This window comes from Paracoccidioides lutzii (genome assembly GCF_000150705.2).
Source record: "Paracoccidioides lutzii Pb01 unplaced genomic scaffold supercont2.62, whole genome shotgun sequence".
NCBI classification, from domain to species: Eukaryota; Fungi; Ascomycota; class Eurotiomycetes; order Onygenales; family Ajellomycetaceae; genus Paracoccidioides; species Paracoccidioides lutzii.
The window spans coordinates 32431-38099 of NW_015441008.1; positions in this window are offsets into that span (position 1 = coordinate 32431).

Here is a 5669-nt window from a genome sequence, read left to right on the forward strand (position 1 = left end):
TGTCAATTCAACTGGCTAGTCACTGTCTTTAATGATTATCTGCAAGGGGAAGTTGCACCAAGCTTCTTGGTTTGAGAATGAGCTATCATACAACTGGAGGATTGAAATTAGTGAAAATAGATAGACAACTGATAAGCTGAGATTGATCTGACTTAAAGAGGTGTTTAATAAACATACATAAGCTCATATGATCAGTCAATATCAACTCTTGATCCTGGACAGATATGGCAGCTATAATGGGTCTGAATTTGATCAGTTTTGCACTCAGAACTTGATCATTCTCCTCTACATGCCAGTTCATTCTTCTCATCTCTTGCAGCTTTTAGATGTTACCTGTTTGTCCCCTTTGAAGCAAGCATATAGGAAAAAGATTGAGAAAAGAATGAGACTTGACATCAATCACATTGATAAGGATGAGTTTTTGATCATTTATTCTTTTATTTGTACAGCAGCTCTGAGTGAAAAGAATATTCAGAGTGAATTTAAAGCTACAGCACTAGCTCTGTATGATTCAAAGTAAGTTTTTTCTCATATTAATACTTAGATACATATGCCAACACCTTCAAGAACTTCACATAATTCCTAGGCCGCCTGAGCCACTGCCACACCTCATAATGTACAACAACTGAAGCTCTAGAGTGAGAAGATCAAGAAATATCTCAAGCATTATACACAGAGCTCACTCAGTGTAATCAATCAAGCTCTGGAACAGCTAGTCAAGGGATGTCAGATGACCATACATAGTGCTACTATTCTAACAGTAGAAAACAAGATATTAAAGACTGCAAATGCTAAACAAAAGAGAAAATGTAAGAGACATCATATATATATAAGCCAGAGAGAGGAATTGACTGTCCAAGAAGAGGTAGATCACATATAAAAACATAATGAAGTGAAAAAAGAAGTGGTAGAGCAGTCTGATGAATGATCACAAAAGTGAGCAGCATCACAGTGCAGTGAACGTGACATTATAGAATATATTATTCATACATGCTCCCAGTGTACAGAGAATAATTTTTAATGTAATTAGATAGTTTTACTATTTAGTTATAGTGATATTCAACTATAAAGATGTTAAATGATGAAGATCTATCTTAGTAGATGATCTGTCTCACTAGATGATTGATTATATTAATATATTTAATAATTATTATATAATTATAAAGTTTAAAATAATTAAAAATTATTAAAATAATTAAAAAATTTATATAAAATTAAAATATTATATTTATAAATAATTTAATTTAATTTAAAGTTATTTTAAAATTTTAAATATTAAATATATATATTAATAAATTAATAATTTATATTTATTATTTAATATTATATATATATATTTAAATATTATTATTTAATATATATTTATTAATATTATTATTTATTTTAAATATATATAATTAAAAATTATAATATTTATTTAATTAAATTAAAATTTAAAAAATATATATAAAATTATAAAATTTTATTATAAAATAGTATAATATTTAAAAAAAATTTATAATAAATAATAAATTTATATAGTTTTAATTTAATAAATAATAAAAATTTTAAAATTAAAATTATAAATAAAAAAATAAATATTTTTTAAAATATTAATTATATATTTTAAATATAAATTTTATTATATTTAAATTTTATTTTTTAAAAATAGTTTTATTTATTTTAATATAGCTACTTGTATATAAATTAAAATTATTATTTTATATTATTTTAAATTTAGTTATAATATATTTTTTATAAAATTAATTAAAAATCTTTTTATTTAATATTAAAAAATAAATTTAACTGATTAATAGAGAGTTTTTTTTATTATTTCTTTATATATTATTTTTTTTAATAAATAGTTTATTAAATTATAATATGAATTTTTAATTATATTATATTTTTTTATAAAAAAAATTTTTTCTTATATTTTATAAATAAAAAGTTATATTTTTATTTTATTTATATATTATATTATTATATATAGTAATTGCTTTTTTTTAGAGTTTTATTTATTTATCAAAATATAATTTTTTAATCTTTATTTTAATATATAATTAAAAAATAATTTTGTATAAAATTTTTTTTAAATTTTAATATTATTTTCAACTATTAAATCTACTCTTTGATTTTTATAATATTTATATAAGTAAATATTTAAAATAAATAAAATTTTTATTTTATTTAATTATTTAAAAGTATTTAAATAATATAATTAATAAGTAAATGAATCATATAAGCAAGTGAATTACTTTTGACTTTCTGTACAACAAGAAATACTTTGCATCAAAAATATTCATCACACTAAGAAATAAAGCCTCTACTCAAGAAAAAAGGCTTTTTTTAGTTATTTAAGTACTTAAAAATAATCAAATTTTAAGTGTATAAGCTGCAGCAAAGGTATATAAAGTTTATTATATAACTTTAACTTATTATATATATAATCATATAGCATATATTGACATGCTCTCAAAGAATCAGAAACTTAATCTTACAGAGGAAGAATCTCTTGTTTAATGAATTCTGATCATGAATGAGTAAGATCAATCTTCTCAAGTTGTAGCTGTACAAGAAATAATCAATCTTCTGCTTATCAGTCAAAAATTCAATTCCTCACTTATAGTGAATGAATGCTGAGTATGAAACTTTGTCAAGTGTCATGATGAGCTGAAATCCAAGTTCTCACACAAGTATGATCATCAATAGGCCTTATATAAAGATTTTGAAATTATTTATAAGTGATTTAGACTCATATGAAATATTATTGCAAAGTATGAGATTCTGAAAGATGATATTTACAACTTTGATAAGACAGAGTTTCAGATGAGAATTATTGAGACTGTCAAAGTAATGACTGAATCTGAAATAACTAGAAATTCCAAGTTTATATAGTCTGAAGATTAGGAATAAATGACAATTATTGCTAAAATTAATATAACTGGCTAAGCTCTGTGTACAATAATTATTCTCAAGGAAAAGATACATCAATCTTGTTGATATGAGACAGAAGAACTATCAAGCAACTGAGTGATTGAAGTTAATGAAAATGACTGGACTACTAACCAGCTGAGCTTATACTGGCTGAAAGAGATATTCAATAAGAAGATTCTACCTCATACAAAGGGCTGATATCAACTATTGATTCTAGACTGGCACTGAAGTCATACTTCAGCTGAATTTAATTAATTTTGTATTGAGAATTAGATTATTGTCCTCTACATACTGCTATATTTCTCTTATCTTCTTCAGCTCTTGAATGTTGAGTGCTTTTCCCCCTTGAAGACTGCATATAAAAGACAGGTGGAGAATTAAATGCAGCTTGAAATCAATCATATTGATAAAGAGGAGCTTCTAGCCCTATATTATATAGCTCAGATGCAGGCTCTGATTAAGAATAATATCAAAAATGACTTTAGAGCAGCTGGACTAGTTCTGTATAATTCTGAGCAGATTCTCTCACATCTTAATACAATAATGTATATCCTCATCTCCTCTGGGATCTCTCATAGCTCTCAGGCCTCCTGAGCTACTGTTACACTGCATAATATACATCAATTAGAGCAGCAGGCTGAGAAAGCTAAAGAATATATCAAGCATCATATACAGAGCTCACTCAGTCCAATCAATCATACTCTAAGTCAGCTGGTCAAGGGATGTCAAATGACAATGCACAGTACTGCTATTCTAGCAGCTGAAAACAAAGAGTTAAGAACTCAAAATGCTAAATAAAAGAGAAAGTGAGAAAGAGACTATATATATGTAGCTCAACAAAGTGCTTTGAGAATTGAAGAAGGCTTGAATCATATACAAAGAGTTAATAAATAAGAGTAGGAAATGATTAAAACTGCTGAGTTGTGATCACAAAAATATGCAGCATTACAGTATAGTATATGTGAGATTATTGAGTATACTGATCATATATGCTCTAAGTGTATAGACAATAATTTATAATATAATTTACTAGTTTTTCTTATAGTTGAGGCTTTAAAGATATTCTCATTGTATGATAAAGTAAGAAGTAATTTACTTACTTATATGATTTACTCACTTATTGATTATATTATTTTTAATATTAGATTCTTATATAATAATTTTATTTATTATTATAAAAGTATTTTAAATTTTAAATAACTTAGTATTAAATATTTTATATTTTATTTCTAAATTTTAAAAATATAACTTATATTTAAAATTTAATTTATAATAATTTTTTACTATATAAACTTCTCATTATTTTTATTTATTTTTTAAATTATTGAAATATATGAGTAAAAAATTTTTATTTAACTTTATCAATTTTTTATAACTTTTAAATATATATAATTATTTTCTCTTTTCAAAAAAAATTACTAATTAATATATCTATTAATAAGTTAATTTTTTTTAAAAAAATAGATCTTATTATGATTTATATTCTTTATATTTAAGTTTAATAATTAGATATTAATTATTATATATATTCTATAGAATTAAGAGAGTAAAATTATAAAAAACTATATTTTAATTCTTATGATATTTAGACTTCATTTATATATATATATATAACGTAACTACTTATACATGAATTAAGATTAATTTGTACTATTATACTCTAAAGGTTGATTCACTCTGCTGTGCTTTAAAGGTTAATTTATTCTGATCTCAGTCATATTTAATTGCTTTTATTGATATGATCTAATTTTCAATTATATCTGCTTCAAAGATTGATTTGATATTATTCTCAATTATATCTATCTGAAGCTTAATTTGCTTTAATTTTTAATTATCTCTATACATTCAGCGACTTATTCTTTTCGTATTCTAATTCTTAGTTTAGTATTTTTATTATAGCTATTTAGTTAGATAGATAAATTGAAGTTGTTATCTTGTTATCATTCTAACTCTAATGTGTCATGATATAATATTAAACTTCTCTTTCTTAAAAAGATTTAAAGATTGAATAGCAGGTTTATATATTTATATCTATATTTATATGAGCTTTTCAGTAGTTATAATTATGCTGAATACTCAAATTTATATCTATATTTATATTTATACTTATAATTATATCTATATAAGGTTCTTAGTGGTGTGACTATGCTGAGTATTCAAAAACCTTTGTTAATTTTTATCTTTCTTATTTTTATTTTAAAAGCTTCTCTTGCTGCTCTTTATCAGAAATTTAAAAGTGCTATTAAAAAGCTTTATCAAAATCAATAGCTTTGAATGAATCTATATCTCAATTTCAATTTTGATCTGTTCAAAGCCTTTAATATCAGATTTTGATTAAATTTCTAATAGTCTATATTGCTAAGTTTAAACATATTTTATATAAGATTAGAGCGCAGAATTGTTTAGATTTTTTAAAGATATTTTAATTTTATCAAGGTTTTAGTATATTAATTTGAAATTATCTAGCTTAGTAGTTAAATTTTTCTCATATCTATTAAAAATTTCTATATATTATTCAGTAATTAGCTTCTAGTTCTTATTATTTATTCTTGTCATATACTTCTCAGCTTGTTCAACAGCTCAGCTCACTTTGATCACTCTGCTTATCATAATTTTATCAGATTCAACTTAATATTTTTAATTTTTTTAAATAATTTTTTAATATATGCTCTGTCAATTTCAGTCTTTCAACAGAATAGATTTTATTAAAAATATCATTACCTATATTGTAGATCTAATGATTATTAAATTAAAAA